Raw genomic sequence first — 17,290 nt, forward strand, 5'->3', positions numbered from 1 at the left:
CCCAAAGAAGAAAGTGGACAGAGATAAAAAGGGATGTCATTTTTATAAAGGTATGTCAAACTGTATTTCAATCAGACCACAAACACAACTAGTATACCTCAGCACCTGCCTTTTCCCTCCAAAGAAGAAAAATAAAAGAAAGAAGAAAGGAAGGAGATAGAAAGAAGGAAAGAAAAAGAAAAGCCATAAAACTGGAATCTGTTTTAAGGTCAAGGTTATTTCACCTAAAATAGTCTTTTCAGACTAATGCAAAAGTCAACTCTCAAAGATGAGGCCAAGTCAATGGTGGAAAGAGCACCCCCCCAAAGAAAAACAGTGCCCCCAAACCAGCAGTCAATCCCTCCCTCCCTGTCATATCATGGCCAGCACTATCCATCACCCTTGACCAGAGGACAGTGTAAGCTATGAGTTTGCAGGTTGAATAACATAGGCTAACCTGGGTCAGTTCATGTGTTTTGTTAAAGAAGCATCTCCTGAAATCCTGGTGGACAGAATCCTCCAGAGGCCAGAAGGCTTCAGTCAACCTACAGGGAAGCCACAGTTCCATGCATAGCATTCCACTTTCCACAGCCTTAGGGTAGCAGAAGAGGTACTGGACTTAGCATGGACAGAGCCAAGACCTGGCTCAGACGCTTTCTCTTTCCCCATCTCTAAAATGGAATGAGGACAGTGGGGCAAAAACTCGGACGTTTCGGAGAGTAACCAGTGAAATCAGTTGCAAAAATGCCCCAGGACCGAAACTGGTGCCCAAGAGGTGCTTAATAAATCCATCTTCCCTCTGCCTGAAGAAGGCCAGTTCTTACTGCAATTAAAGTCTCCAGAACATCACCTGGGGCTGTCCTGGGGACTCAAAGCCCACTTGTTGGGTCCTCTGCCCCTACTGAAGGGACAGGCACAGAGAGGGCACTAGTGCCAGGGAACCCAGGCAGGCAAATGTGGAGGGCAACTGACTGTTGGCTTTTTCCACGTAGGACCTGTCCACAAGGGGGCTGGTTAGTGACTTCATCCTTCACCCAAACCACTGAAGACCAGACCAGACTGTCAGCAAGAGCGCCAGCACCCGATGCACACCCACAGGTCCTATGGCTTACAAATGAAAGCTCTTTCCGCTTTAAGAACCCAGGATCCAGAATAAACAATGTGGAAGGAGACACACGTTTACTCTGGTTTCAACACGCCTCTTCCCTATCCAGTAAAGGCTGTTCTGAGCTCTGACAGATGAGGCTGGCCCGGATAAAGTTAACCCCACTTGCTCCGAGGGTCAGCAGCGGCAGGGACTGCGGGCAAGACTCTACCTTTCCCAACGGGCAGCCAGACAACCACAGGGACGGCGCCGTGGACGCCCGGTCCCGGGTGCTCCTGGGCCTGCAGTGAAAGCCCACTGCTGGGGCATGCGATGCCGAGAGGACAGTGCTGCGGCCCCGGCCCCAGCCAGGGTCCCAGCCCACAGCCGGCCTAGCCACTGACATTTGGCCCAACTTAACTTCCTGTTATTAAGGAGGGAGAAGAATGGGGAGGGGGGCCGCCCAGTGAAGAGCCGAAAGGACATAAAGGGCGCGGAACCCAAATCCCTTGAAGCTAAGTTCGGGAAGGACCCGCTGTATGACAGGCGGCACTGCTGGCGCGTTGCGCCCACCTCGCTCTGACGTTTGGGATTTTCTAGGATTAGAATCGCAGGGTTTGGGTGTTTGAGAGAGGAGTAAGAGAGAGCTCGGGTTATCACCAGGAGGTTTTCGTTACGTTCTAATTGGTTCGGGGGCTTGACCTGGGACGCCGTGGGCTCCATCGACAATAACATCTGCTCGCTGCGCGCTCCGCCGGGTGGGTTTGAGACGTGGGATGCCGCGGCCGCACCTGACCCTCCCGGGCGCAGGGCAGGGCTCAGAGTCCAGACACAGCTGGCACAGTTCCCACCCGCGCCCGCCCGCCCGAAGCTCACGCCGCCTCCGCCTTACCGAGAGACTCCTGGGCAGCCTGGCCTCGGATCAGCGCCTGCCTCCGCCTCAAGCTGTGGGCTCAGCGGTCGAGACCCGGCGGCCGCCTGCGGAGCTGAGAGCTAGCGAGGCCGCCCAGCGCAGGCTTAGCCGGCCGGGAGCCTGCAGTTCTGCGCTGTGCGGCGGTCCGGACTGGGAAACGCCCTCATTGGCGGCGCGGCCAATGACAGGGCATCCGGGGGCGAGGCCCCGCCTCCAAACCGAGGAGCACGGCCAATGGCAGTGCGGCGCGGAGTCCACCCCCACGCTCTCCCCGCCCTCATGGGGCCGGCTGTCACCACTGCTGCCTCTGGCGCACGTGGGCCGAAGCCCGGCCCTGAGCGCAGGGAGCGGCCAGGCTCTACCACCCTAACCAGCGCAGGTCGGAGACCAAAACTAAGGCTGACGGGAGCAGGGCGTGGTGATGCTGTGAGATGAAAACTCAGGTGTTGGTATTCTAGTGTCAAGGGAGAGGCAAGGGCTGAGCCTCAAGGTTCTTGGCCTAGGCAGCTGGAAAGCGACTCACTGTCCCCTTTTGGACATGAGGGAGCAGTATAGCACTTCCTGTACTGTGTACACTCTGTCAGTCTCTTTCCTTGGTTTGGTTGGTGACCACCCTGAGCATCAGCAAACTGCTCTGCTAGCTAATAGGCCCTCATTTGAACTGGCCTTACTTTGGATAAAACTTGTAGGAAGAGGGGTGATGGTGCGGACCATCTGTGTTGATTTGGTCACATTACCTAAACACCTTCTTTCTTGGGTGTTGCCTTAGTTTCTGCTCTGCCCACCTTTCCCTGTTGCCCAGAGTCACCACAGCTCCAAAGAAAAACCTTGACAGAAAACAGTGTGAATGAGGTAGAGCCTAGAAGAAATATGAAGCACTTTAAAGAGTGTAAGTCATGCAAGACACCTGGGACACACTGCTGTAGTAGTGATCATGAACTGAGCAGATTCGTGGGCAGATACAATGGCTGACTCACCTCTGGGGCCCAGCTCCATCATGGGGCTTTACCCAAAGTAAGCATCAATAAATGTTCCTGGAACAGATGACCCAGAGGGAGGAAAACAGGCAGGTTTGGGCAATGAGCAAACAGTACTATGGCTCCAGGCTGCTGGAATTCCCCAGCACAAGACCACCTTCAGGAGAGACCACTTTCCATTGCCAGGAAAGTACAAACAGAACAGTTTGTCCCCAAAACCTGGGGTCTATTTTTTCTCTTATTCTTTATTACCCCTGGCCTTTTGGGTTTTCCCAGGTGTTATCCCACCTGACAGATCTCTTAACATCTTCAGAATTTAATCAACTTCATACAGATGAATTTTTCCCAAAAGCTGTCCCTGCTCAGTTTACACAGCTCAATCAGCTCAATCAACTCAGAGGAGCAATATTCCATTCTGATGGAACTAGGTCTGTGACATCAGTTGATAGATGGTCCTCATCACATGATCTCAATTGAGCCTTGAATCTACAGTAGATACATTTCTATTATCACCCTGTTTCCCAGATGTGGAAACTGAAAACTATGAGTAAAACATCTTGTCATATGGTTAGTAAGTATGGATTTGAGCCCAGATCTATCTGATACCAGAATTGGCATAACCACTAGTGGCCTAAACACAGTGTCCGAAACCTCAATAGCCATGACTCTGGGACGCTAGATAGGGCAGGTCTGTTCCTGAAAGAACTGTTCCAGCCTGACCCACCGCCAGTCCATTCAAGCATTCTGTAGAGCTCAGGTCTGCTGAAAGAAAGAGGAGACACTGTCGACCTGGCCCTGTCTTCTTTGAAGAATGATATAGCAGACTCAAGACAGTGAGGAGCTTTAGGAAACCCCTTTATCTCTATCTCCAGCTTGATTTCACTGGACAAGACCTGTTGCTATTGGCCCGGGCCTGAGACCCCCAAGTTGTGGATGGGGATGTAGGCAGAGTCATTTATTCATTTAACAAACCCTATCAAGATCTAGATGTGCTTCCTGTACTCATGTAACTAATAAGGCAGCAGATAAATCATCAGAAGCACATGATGCTATGGGAGCTGTATTATTTATTGTTCAATTTTTTTATAATTCCCATTGCCTTATCTATAGCACAATGTTTTCCCTTCAGATTAAAACAAATTTGTCATTATTTCAGGAACACTGTGGGCCAATGAAGTTTTTAACAGAGATAGCATTGCTCAGTACCGAAGTTCTAGCAGCTCGAAAATGAGAAGTTGCCAGTGCATTCCTAGAACTCTGCCTCCTCTCCTCCACTCCCAATCCTTATCTCAGGGAGCTCAACTGAGAAAGACCCTTGCTAGCCTAGCCTGGGGCCTGTGTTTTTCCTTGGATATAGGACAAGCTGGGAACTGATGGGAGCTACCTGGATAGAGGGAGACACACCTTGGGACTTCTTGGGTCAGAGTCTCTTGTCACCTCATACAAGCCAACCTTGCTGACCATCTCCCCCAGAAAGAGGAGAGGAGTGGGTTCAGGATGTCATACGGCAAAATGATCACCAGGAAATGTCCTGCTGGGATTTTCTGGAAGTTTATGCAACTCAGCTCTTCAAAGGGAAGATCACACAATGTTAAGAGTGGACCTCAGAAGAAATATTATCTAGCCCCTTGTCAGATTAAATGAATGAATGGAGGCGTAGATATAAGGAGGCCCTTGTGAGGGTCCCAGAGGAAGTGAGTGGGTTCCGGGTCTCCCACAGCCTTTTCTCGCTCTTGGTACACCAGGCAAATTCAACCTCCCGATGGAGCCGCTCTATGTTCTATATATAATCTCAGCCACTTCCCTAGCCTGCTTTTCTAGAATGCTGCCTGTGGAGGTTGTCTGGGAGATGCAGATGGCTACTTAGCATCAGAAGGAGGGAGAGAAGGAAGGCCCGGATTCATCCCTAAAAATATCTTCGTCTCCGACTGAAGCAATGAGCCTCCGCAGCCCCACGCATGCCTGCCTCTGAAGGCACTCCAGCTGGCAGTCCTTGTCATCATCAGCATCCACCTGACCGTGTTCTGAGAGGGCTTCGGGGCCTATGGTCTGGCTTCCCTTTATTTCCAACCTAGCACTGTGCTTGAACAAAGTCAGCGTGGAGCAGGGTGAATTCCCCAGCAGGAGATTTTCCTTAGAGAGGCCAGGATGCCTCTGAAGTCATTTGAATGGCAGAGCAGAGTTTTACAAGTATTCTTGGCCATCATCTTGTCCTCCTTTCCATACCTTCTGGCAAGGGGTTAAATAGTGAGTGTGGCACTCACTAGCTTCCTCCCAAGCTACTATCAGAGGGCTTTGGTCTTTCAAGAGAGGAAAAGGAAGGCTGCTATCTATGGAGTCCACTGACCTGGTCAAAAGATGAGCTAGAGGCCACTTAGCCCCAGGCTACCTTGGGAGCTATCTTTGGAAAAAACTTTCTAAGCCAGGAAGTAGAAACATTGGTACCTCCCTTCAACAGACTCAGGGGTGCATGAGAAGCAAGATTACCAGGGCCTTGTTCGAGCCCCTTATCATCCTGATAGGCCTCAGAAGGCACCCGTTGTTTATGGATATGACGGAGAGAAGTTTTTAAGGCCACTAGAAACTTGTCAGGTCTACCCCACTTCCACTGGATTGTCCAGAGGCAGTTTGGGGAAGAAATGGCCCTTCTCTTGGGACTTGCCCAAATCGGTAATGTCCTCGGAGATGTCACAGCACTTTGGGGAATGTGCACACATTGCCAGCAATTGGGAGGAAGTCGGGGGCTGGAGAGCCAAGAGCAGCAGCTACAGGCAGGAGGTGACGTCCCAACCAGACACCCTGACCAGAGCAAATAGAGACCAAGTGGCATAGAGAGGAGAGGGGAAGAAACAGGGTCAGGAAGGTAGTCCAGCCCAGCCCTAAACAGACTGGGGAGATATGTATTTTCAGAGTCAACTGTGAAATCCAATGGCATAATTCCTTTTCCCTAGAGATAGAAGACACCAAGTGAAAACCCAGTGCACCTGCTCAGTGGGCTGGGCCACACCTGCAGCCCAGGAAGATTCCAACTGAGGCAAACCTATAGCCCCTGCCAGAACACACTGCTGTAACTGGATGGAGCCAGGGAGACAGCTCTCAACTTGTATTCCCAAAGCCTCCACACAGAAGCTGGGCAGCGGCAAGGATAGGAATCTTCTTCTCTGTTCTAGTCTATGGAGGGGACCTTTATGGTCTGGATGTGAGGTGCCCCCACAAAGTTCACGTGTGAAACAATGCAAGAAGGCTTAGAGGTGAAATGATTAGCTTAGGAGAGCTTGAACCCAATCAGTGAATTAATCTCCTGATAGGGATGAACTGAGTGGTAATTGAAGGCGGGTAGGATGTGGCAGGAGGAGGTGGATCATTGGGGGACTTATTGGGGAGCATGCCTTTGGGTATATAATTTGTATCTTGTAAGTGGTGAGATGCTTCCCTCCACCACACTCTCCTCCCTTGGTGTTCAGCCTCACCTAGAGCTCCAGGGAATGGAGCCAGCTGTCTAAGGACAGAGAACTCTAAAACCATGAGCTCCCAAATAAATGTATCTTCTTCTAAAGATACAGTGTTCTTATCAGGTCTTTTGGTCAAAGCAGTGAAAAAAAAAAAACCGACTAAAACAGGGACTCACTCATATTCATCTAACCATCATCATATTTCCATCCCACAAACTGTACAGTTGGTTAGGCCAACAGGACTCATAGCCTAGGAGTTAATAGCACAGATTCTGAAGCCAAGATGCTTGGGTTTGAATCCCAGTTCTTCAGATTATTACCCTGTGTGCTCTTGGGCAAGTAACTTAACCTCTCTATGCAGCAGTTTTCTCACCTGTAATAGGGTAATAGTAATGGGGAGATACATGCATAGACCAGTGCCCTGCACATAGTAAATGCTATATGAGGGGTTTCTGACTCTGTAAGGGGCTTCGATTCTGTAAGCAACTCCAGGTCAGAAACCTGGCGGTTCTCAGCATCAAATCTGTGCTCATGTTATGTCTCTCAGCCACATTTTGAGGCAGGTACCATTATCAACTGTACCTCAGAAATGAGAGAACAGCCCCTTGGAGAAACAGAGTGCCTGGCCCAGCCTCCAGCATACGGCAGAGTGGGTCTGACCAGGTGACTTCCAAACCTGAACCTCTGTGGGGTGCTGGGGGACAGCAAGGAGAGAGTGGCCTGTTCTCTGGAGACTGAAGGAGCAAGTGGCTGAGCCGTGAGAGATGACTGAGCCATGAGAGGTGGATGGCAGGCTGTGCGAGCACTCGGGGTGGGGACCAATAGGAACGATCAGAGTTGGGGTGCAGAGCCAGGAACTGCAAGGGCTTCCTCCACCCACTCACAGAGCAGGTGCTTACCTACCGAGTGCCTGCCATGCTCCCTGCACTGTGGAGGCTGGGTGGGCTCAAGGTGAAGCTAGAGGGGAGGGCAAGAACCATCTAGGGGCTGGTGTAGCTGAGGTTTGTGTGAGGAGAGGGAATTGGCTAGCTCCTCCGTTTCCCCTTATTCCAGTGCCATCTCCTGCCCTTCTGACGCGGGACTAGGCACAGCTCCCAGGCCTACTTAGTCACAGAGCCTCAGAGATGGTCACTCCAACGGTCCAAGCAGAATTCTTTAGGATCAGCGTCTCGATGCACAGTGAGAGGAGTTCTCTCCTTGCATAGAAGTTAGGGCTACAAGTAAACATGCTCCTCTTGTCACCGTGGAGACCTGATTACAATGGGAGGGGAGACTCTCTGTCAGTGCGGAGTCCGGAGGTAGAACTCCTGCTACCTTTCTTTGCAGCCTTCCAGACTCTGCTTGTCTGTCTGGTTTCTTCTTCAGGCTGGTTTTCCTCACAGTGGCAAGTGCCAACAGTTTTCAGTGCCACCAGCCTCCTTATCCGAAAGAGACCCTTTCTGACCTGGCATTCCAAGCAGGAGTCCTGACAGCCCCTCTGCTTGGATTGGGTTACGGGCCCACTTGAACCTGTGCCATGGCCTGAGGAATGGAATGTGCAGATTGTCCATGCAGTCAGGGGCCCTTCCTAGGGCTGGGTGGGCTGAGCTTCCCCTGCCAGGCACAGTCTGCATGGGAGGGGGGGGGCACCTGGGTGAAAGTCAAGAGTGGCTAGGAAGGGATAGAGAGAAATAAGTGTCTATCAGATGTAAAGCAGATGCTGTGGGTTTCCATATTTGCCTTGGCCTTCTAATGCAAACACCTGTGGCTCTGCCTGGGGGCTTCCTCTAGCCTCCGCAGCAGGCTCAATCAAGGCACCGGGCTGACCCAAAGTACTGGAGATGAGCAGCCTCCAACCAAGTATGGTCAAGGGTGGGGGGACATATACCCCAAATTTCTCACCCCTCAGGGAGGATATCTTGGAGATGTGTTCTGAGCTTCTATCTCTGTCTCACATGTCTCCAGCAAGACAAGGCCATAGGTGCCTACAGCAGTACCCTGCGCATCTGCACAGCCTAAAGTGACTTCCTTCAGGTCACTCCCCTGCCACCCTTGCCTAGTCCTCACTGGTGCTCCCTGGGATTATTTCCAATAAACTGCTCACATTCAATTTCTTACCTCAGGATCTCCTTTTGGGCCCACCCACCCTAAGCTCATCAGAGCCCCCTTCATCAAGCCCTTGAGAGGAGCCGTGGTGAGGTAGCCAATGTCATGACCTCAGTGCACATTGCTGAAACAGCACCCAGCATGTGGGAAGTGACAGTAAAATTTACTGAAGGACTAAGGCAGAAGCTATTCAAAAGAAACAACAACAAAAAATACCTACTACACCAGGTGTTTATACTATCCAACTACTGCTTCTCTAACAGGCCTGGACCCTCACCTAGACCTGCTCTCCCCCTTCCCACCCCTGCCACCTCTAGATTCCTGGAATTTGTGCTTCTTACCTCTCAGAAATTCATGTCATCCTGATGTGCCCCTTGATGTCCACTCAGCGTGCCTTCCCTCCACCCTCTCCAAACTTTGTTCTAAATTGGGTGCATTTTGTAGTGGATACATACATTTTAATTATAGTTACATTCCTGCTGCCTTCCTGCTGTTCTCTGAAAATCTTTTTTCCTGTATGCAGCAGACTATCTGAGACAGCCCCAACTCTGGGGGGGTGGTTCAGGAGGAGCTATCCTAGCTCTTGTCAGATCAGTGACCTACAGGGGCATTCCTAGTGTTACACTGATAGAGCTGAATAGAAAAGCCTTAACTTGGGGCTAGGGATGTAGCTCAATGGTAGATCATTTGCCTAGCATGTTGAGGAGTTGGGGCCGGGGGCGGGGGGAGCCCAAGCCAGCTGCATTAGTAACTTTCTGGAAGAAAGAGCTCAGACTATGGTGACCTAGGTTCCAAACTCTGCGTTTGCTGGGGTGTGACTCAGATCAATCTAGTAAACGGGGATAATGTGCCCTTCCTTGTGTGATTGGAGCATAGGTCAAACCAGATGACGTTCCGGCTCTCAATAAATGCCAACCACTTTTCACTGTGGTGGTTTGGTATAGTAGCAACTACTAAGCTAGAACTTCTCAGGATTATTCCCTTTCCAGAATGGTTCTGGGTTAGGACTGACCACAGGGACGTTTGTGTGAGACTGGGAAACTGCCTTTGCACAGACGTTCAGCACAACATCTCTGGCACCACTGCAGCTCATGCATGTCGGTGGCATGGGGTGGCAGCCTGCCTTCCAGCTCCTCAATTCCTGCAGATTCTCCTCCTTCAGCTCCCCTGAGGCTGGGCCAGGGAACATGCGCTAATTTGCTGCTTCTAAGGGTCACCAGGCTGTCAAAATTGGAGGTGGTGAGAATTCTGCCATGGCCTCAAGGATTCAGTTTGTCTGTATTCCAGTTTGCTTTTGATTGGCTCCACTTCACATCTGGGTTTCTGCCCATCTGCCAAGCCTGTGGACCTAAAGCAACTTCAGAGCCCTCAGGAGACATCTTGACAGTAGCCTCTGATAGACCTCTTGGCCAGCTCCCACAATTGTGTGAACTCTAGGACCCATAATAATCCACATCATATTGATGATCCTGCCTCCTGAAAACCTTAACTGATAAAATAGATGAATACAAACTGCCCGTTCTTGAAGGCCTCCTATGGACCCTTATCTTCATGACACCCACATAGCAGGTCAGGAATATTAACCTCATTTTACATGGAGGGAAACCAAAGACCAAGACTTAGCAGAACTAGAATGCAAAGCTATCTGTCTCTCTCCTGAACCTAAGAAGTGGTCACTTTGCCCCTCTAAAACTGATGACCAGCACAATATCTCATTAAGTATAAAATTACTATAACTGTGAAATGTGCTTATTGGAAATAGGAAAGATCCTTGGACATATTAGTTTGTCGGAGAAATGGCAAAACTACAACAACAATTATAGAGTAGGCCATTCCCTAAAAGAGAGTAAACACTGATAAGAGGGAATGAATGGGAGACCTGCCAATCCACAGGAAAGTGGCTCATTAGGCAAACTGGTTTGGGCAATGCCTCAAATAAAGGGGGCTGATCCCTTGGCACACAGGCAAGGAGGAGAGGACAGCAATGTCATTTCTCTGCACAGTTTACCACTCCGCACCCTCCCACTGGCCAACAATTCCGGACAGTTTAACTGGGAGGAAATCAAAGAAGCAATTGAACAAGGGCTCTGGGTGTGTGCCCAAGAGTCACAGGATCCCAGAACAAAGCAGGAAGGCACGAGCCCCGGCAGCTTCTAGGATGCTGAGAGGTCTGCCCTCGAGGTTTTCTGCTTCTTTGAGAACCAAGGGAAGCATCTGGGAATGAGGCTGTGGCTGCCCTTTGGAGAGCATGGAGCAAAGCAAATTCATTTAGTATGGTTGTTTCTGGGCAGAGAAGAAGGAATGAGCCCTGGAAGAGGAGCAGAGAGAGATGGCATGGAGCATACCCACTGGGTGCAGCCTCTGTCTATTCCTCTCCACCCCCTCCCCAGGCTCCAGGAGGGTGCTATAGTTCCCCCTCCCAGGAGGCCTCCCTCCTCACTTCCACCCAGTGACAAACATCACTCCCTTTCAGATTGTCCTAGAGGTTGCCACCTTGAGAAGTCTTCCTTATTACCTCTGTTCCTGCTCCCTCCACACTCTGCATGCAGACTCACCCGTGTCCCTGTGTGGTTCCATATTCCCTCTAGTTGCTTCTTACATGCCTATAACATTTCCTTCGGAGAAACATCCTACCTCTAAAATCTTGTTCCTCCTTGCATTAAAATTAAGCTTTGTCATTTTTCAAATCAATGATATTCCCAATCAAAAAGAAAAAAATATCTAAGAACATAGATATCCTCATCACCCAGATATTTAGACCATTAACACTTTGGGTGCTATAGTTTGGACCCAGAATACTCTGAAAGGCCCACATGATAAACACTTGGTTCCCAGCTTGGCCCTATTAGGAAATGGTGGGACCTTTAAGAGGCGGGGCCTAGTGAGAGGTCCTAAGTCATTGGGGGTGGGCCCTCAAAGGAAACAGTGGGAATCCCTCCCCTTCTTCTCTCTCTCTCTTTGCTTTCTGGCAGCCAAGAAGTGAGAAGTTTCCTCTGCCACACACTCCCACCATAATGGACGGCTCTACTACAGGTCCAGAAGCAACTGAGCCAACCAACCATGGCCTGAAATCTCCAAAACTATGAGACAAAAAAACCCTTTCTTCTTTTTAAGTTGATTGTCTCAGATATTTCATTACAGTAATACAAAGCTGACTAACACATTGGTATATGTGGATCAATTCACATTATCAGTACATGTACCTAAGAAATCTTTTCATGATGGGAGCAGTATGATAAAATGGTTAAGTTTGGGCTTTGTAGTTAAATTATTTTGGGTTAGAATTATCCATCTAGTTGTATCCAATCTAGTTGGATAAACAGTCTTTCAGAAACTTAGCTTTCTCTTACTTAAAATGGGAGTAGTAAAGTTGTTATAAAATTATATTAAAGAAATGAAACCACACAAAACCCACTAAGCACAGCATATTTTTTGTGTGTGCATGGTAAGGCACACATGCAAACAAAAATTTACCGTTTTAAAGTGTAAAATTCAGTGGCAATTAGTGAATTCACAAGGTTGTGCAACCATCACCATTATCGAGTTCCACAACATTTTTATCTTCCCCAAAGGAAACTCCACCCCCGTTGAGCAGTTCGCTCCCTTTCCCCCTTCCTCTCGGTCTCTAGCAACGGCTGATCTGCTTTCTGTCTGTATGGAAAGTCACTTCTTTTATCTTCAACTTTTCTCTTTCTTTTAATTTTTCCTGGTAGCTATTATCATGGTCCAGTTTCTCTCCTTAAACAAATTAAACCAAACTTTAAAAAGGAAATAAATAATAACAAAAGCTACAAAGCAAGCATATAAAAATTATGTGACACACCATGAAGCACTGCCCCGACCTCTTACCATCAGGTTCTTGAGTGACCCATCCATATTTCCCCTGCATCTTTGTTCTCACCCTCCCCAAACCCTGTACCCGGGCTCTCCTTCGTGTGGTAGGACCTCCTAGTGGTCAAAGACATAGTCGATTTTCAGCTTCTTTCCTCCTTCATGACCTTGCCCCATAGGATGCTTTTGACCATCCCTTCTTGAAACTCTCCTTCCTTTGTTTCCAAACACCACCTGTCCACCTCTGCCCTCTTCCTACTCCTTCTTCTCCATCTCTCCATGGGGGATCATACCCACCACCCCAGCTTCTGCTGTCAGAATGACCTCAGGGTCTTCCTGCTCTCCCCAAATTCTTCTGTTCATCTATGCTCTGGACATTGCTTTCTGGTTGTGTTCAAGACATTTGCCATGTTTCAAATATCTCTGCAAAGTCGATGTGTTGGAAATTGAAACCCTGATGCACCAGTGTTGAGAGGTGGGCCCCTCAGAGGTGAGTAGGTCCTAGGGCTCTGCCCTCATGAATGGATTGATGTCACTGTCACATCAGTGGGTTTGCTGTCCTCAGAGCGGGTTGCTGTTGCTTTTGCTCTTGCTCTTGCTCACCCTCTCACCTTCTGCCGTGGGATGAAGGCCAGAAGGCTCTCACCAGATGCTGGCACCTTGATATTGGATTTCCCAGCCTCCAGAACTGTGTGAAATCAATTCTTTATAAATTACTCAGTTTGTGATGTTATGACAATACAAAATGGACCAAGATGACATCTCAAAGTCAGTGTGTCCAGACTGAATCACCCAAAACCAGACTGATGATTGATGCTCCTAATTCCACTAATGGTACCATCATCCACCCAATTTTCCAAATGTGAATTTTCAGTTACCTGTGGTTCCTCTCTTTCTTGAAACCTTCTTCATCAACTGGATAACAAATCCTAGTTCAGAAACATCTTTTCCCTCCTGTCCACCTCTGTGGCCACTGTCTTAATTTAGATCCCCAATATCTCTTCTAGGCATCACTACAACCTCCTTTTCTTTTAATTCATAGATATGCTTTCCATAACTTTCAGAATTATATCTTAAAATATAAAAGTGGGCATGTCATTTTGCTATTTAAATATTTCTACCTTCTAGAAAATACAGTTAAACTCCTCCATCTGGCCCTGCCCACCTCCTTTCCCTCATCTCCCGGAACAAACAGGACCTGTCACAAATGTTCTACTCTCCACAGGAGCTTCCAGGTGCAGCCCCACCCTGACCCCATAAGTGGACCCAGGACCCCCAGTGAGCCAATCGGCCATCTCCACCTCTCAGCCCTAGGAATTGGTCCAGGACTAAGTCAGAGGCAACTGACTCTTGGGCTTGGTTTGAGCTTTGAAGACATCAGACCTCTTCTTTGCACTGGATGTAAAGAAAGGAAGCACAGAGGTTGAACTGCTGTTTCTTGCAAATGAGGGGAACCCAAGATTAGAGCCACCATAAGGGAAAGAGGAAAGCTTATCCCAGTGACAACTTTGGAGATCTGTATCAAACCCTACCCAGAGTGATATACTCTTGGTCTATGTTTTTAATAATCCAAGATATGGCACTCCCCCGCCCTGTTTTTTTGTTTTTGGTTTAATTCTTAAGCTCATTAGAGTTCCGCTTTGTGTCACTTGTAAACCAAACTCCCTCTGCACCACCTTTTCAGTTGGGGTTTCCCAAATTTTGCTGAACTTTAAACTCACCTGGGGAGTTTTAAAAACTTCCAGTGCCAACTACATCATAACATCTGGGGATGAGAACAGGTGTCAGTAGTTTTTAAACATCAGGATGATTCCAATGCACAGCAAAACCACTGCTACAAACAATGTAAGCAACTCCCCCTGGACTTCACTAACTCCCTGCTCCTGATTTACCAGCTCTCTTTTCATGCCTCGGTGCTGCTCGGCTCCCCTTTTGAACTCTGAGCATCTTAGTGACAGATTCATGTCTCTCTCTTTTTGCCTCGCACCTGGGAGAACCTCAGAAAGAGTAAAATAATAAACAAATGAATAAATAAATAATAAGACACTCATTTGAATTTTAAGTCATGTGGATCCTCTCTTTTGCTAAATGTGCAATGAATGCATATTTTTCCCCTTCAAGATGGGTGGTCCTGGATGCAGGTAGAAGAAAGGGGAAAAGAGCTGGGGTTGTGGCTCAGCGGTAGAGCACTTGCCTAGCATGTGCAAGGCCCTGAGTTCAATCCTCAGCACCACATAAAAATAAATAAATAAACTAAAAGTATTATGTCCGACTATAACTAAAAAATAAATATTAAAAAAATTGAAAAAAAAAAAAAAGAAAGGGGAAAACATAAAGATAAGAGCGCAGTCTCTGGTGCCTGCTGCCTTTGCTCAAATCCTGATGGCCCAGAGCAAATACTCACCTGCTCCCTGCCTCCCTTCCCCCCCCCGCCACCAATAAAATGTAAATAACAACAGCTCTTACCTGGCAGTGATGTCGTCAGGACAACATCAATTAATACATATAATATTCTTACAACATCTCTTGGTTCGCGGAAAGCACGCACTAAGTGTCAGCCTCTAACTCCCTTCCTTCATTCCTACAGAGATGGATATGAAGCCTGACTTGGGGGTTGGTGAACTGGATCTGAGACAGTCAGGATAGGTGGCTCTCCACGGAATGCCACATGGTTGGAAGGGGACACTAAGTGTGGGAGGAAGCCGAAGAGAGAATGGCTTCTGGTATTTTCATTTTTAGGCCTTGAGCATGTTCAGATGCTGGAAGAGAGTCAGGTGAGGGGGAGAAGAGAAGCAGAGTCGAGGACAGATGGAGCCGGATCCTGCAGGGGATGGGAGGAGACAGTGGTCTGGAGCCTCAGCAGGAAGAGGAAACTTGGACCGGAGGGGCAGGCGGCTGTCAGTCTCCAGCAGATGAGAAGAATGGCAGAAGGATGGATGCCCCTCCGTTCACACCTGAGTGCGCTTTAGAGGTGTTCTGCTTTGTGTGCAGTTTGTTAATTTTGTTCAGGTGGCTGGAAGTTGACTCTGCTGGGGTGGAGACTCATTTACTGCTTGGTGGCAGAACAAAAGACTTGTAAAGTCCTCAGGTACTGCTGGCCTTGCCCTGCCCTCAGAGCCAACAGCGCACAATCAGGTGCCTTTAGATTCACCTGAATAGAGTCTGTTCATTGGAGAGAGGCCAGGTGAAGGGCTTATTGTTTTGTATTATTCATCATGGAGAATTCAGTCTCTTTTAAAGGAACACTTTTTTTTTTTTTTTCCTGCCTTCAGGGAACAGAAAGTACTTCCTTATAGAGAACACAACTTCAACAGAATTCATTCAGGGTACTAGACTATACCTGTAGTCTCTGCATCAAAAGTGCTTGGGCTTAAAAATTTGTCAGCAGAATAGTTAGAGGTTTCAGAGTGACAGCAATCTTCCAGCTAAGGATGTCCTGGAAAACATAACTCCCTCTCTCTAGCTGTTTCCTTATCTGGAAAAGAAGGGGGTAGGCCTCGGGCCTGCTGGCTTCCTTCCTGCCTCCCTCCCCTCTATCAACACTATATACCAAGCTCCTATCACAGGCAGGGAGCTCCTGTGGGTGCTGTGGGGAGATAAACAAACCCCAATACAGATAAAACTTGATTCAGCCATTGTCCCTCCCTTCATTGATTTGCAATTTTGCAGGAAAACTACAGTCATCTCTAAGGATTGATTCTAGGTCATCCATAGATACCCAAATCTAACCATGCTCAGGTCTCTTATATAAAATGGTTACCATTGCATATAACCTCTGAACATCCTCCGGTATACTTTAAATCATCTCTAGAATTCTTATAATACCTGATGTAAAGTCAGTGCTATGCAAATCATGGTTATGCTGTATTGTTTAGGAAATCATGAGGAAAAAACCTGCATATATTCAGTACAGGCACAATTTTTTTTCCTAATAATTTCATCTGAGGTTGGTTGAAACCTGTTACAGGGTAGAGGCCTACCACAAAGCTGAGGCAGCCACAGAGGTCCCTTCTTCACCCAGATTCTTATGATCATGCCAGAAAGATTTCAGGCATGTTGCTCAGAGTAACAGGCATGAGCTTATTATAAGGGATAGGAAAAAGGAAGGGGACACTCTCAAGAGAGAGAGTGGGTCCTCTCAGAGAGAACAGTGGGGGACCTCTTCTCCCTCCAGTTTCAGTGGAGTCCCAGGGACCAGAGAAGTTTCCAGAGTCTTGCCCAGGTCTACTTCTTGACTTTTGACTGGCAGCAGAATGACATCAGACTTTCAAGTCCCCGTGGCACATAACAACTCTAGGTCACGTTGGCCCATGCTGATCCCTTCTAATTGGAAGCTGTTCTTACAGATTTTATGGTTGAGGGAATTATCCTTATCTCCTTGAGTTCTGGGATCTGGTCTGGGTCACAAAAGTTCCCCCACTTGAAGGTAACCTGTGTTCTTTTTATTGGCATTTCAGGCCTGCATTTCTTCTTGCAGATAACAGGTAGTTTTGCTGAGGAATGTAGCATATCCTGTCGACTTAAGCCAGGCAGAGCTGCAGGTAAATTGCTTTAAAAAAGAAACCATGTGGGGATCAGCCCAGTGGGCCAAGTTTATAGAATTATGCTTTTAGCCTCATGTTCTCACTGTTCTCGTCTGTTCTCTATCAAATTCACAGATACAGAGGACCACTGTATAACCCAAATCACTCGATTGCAGTTAAGGTTTCCAACACCTCTCATTTAAACACTTTCAGGGGCTTCCTAAGTCTCCTTGCCTTAAATCATTTTTCCTGCCCTGAACAACTGCCAGAAGTCTCCCCATGAAGCATATGGCCCCCTGCAAGCTGCCCTCCAGCCCTGCAACATGACAGGCACCTCCATGCTTTCTCCCGCTCACTTGAGCTCTAATCTCTTCATCTCTAGGTCTTGCAAACTCCTACTCGTGCTTCCTGGCCCAAGTCCATGCTTCCCCTGTACCCACACCTTT

The 17,290-nt window shown here is 48.2% G+C and overlaps 1 protein-coding gene across 16 annotated transcripts in view; it reads right to left on the bottom strand.

Annotated features, from left to right (window-relative positions):
- The window catches only part of Mical2 (microtubule associated monooxygenase, calponin and LIM domain containing 2), a 220,611-nt gene extending 205,655 nt beyond the window's left edge, over positions 1–14,956 (bottom strand). For 7 of the 16 annotated variants that reach the window (XR_005733629.2, XM_013359329.4, XM_078046476.1 and 4 more), the window contains exon 1: positions 1,956–2,130. The gene's annotated coding sequence lies outside the window, so the exon portion shown is untranslated. Of the gene's footprint in view, positions 1–1,955; positions 2,136–14,787 lie in introns of those variants that run through there. The other 9 variants (XM_078046475.1, XM_013359331.4, XM_013359330.4 and 6 more) reach the window with 3 other exon arrangements.
- Between the last annotated feature and the right edge of the window lie 2,334 nt (positions 14,957–17,290).

Source organism: Ictidomys tridecemlineatus, chromosome 4 (assembly GCF_052094955.1).
Source record: "Ictidomys tridecemlineatus isolate mIctTri1 chromosome 4, mIctTri1.hap1, whole genome shotgun sequence".
NCBI lineage: Eukaryota > Metazoa > Chordata > Mammalia > Rodentia > Sciuridae > Ictidomys > Ictidomys tridecemlineatus.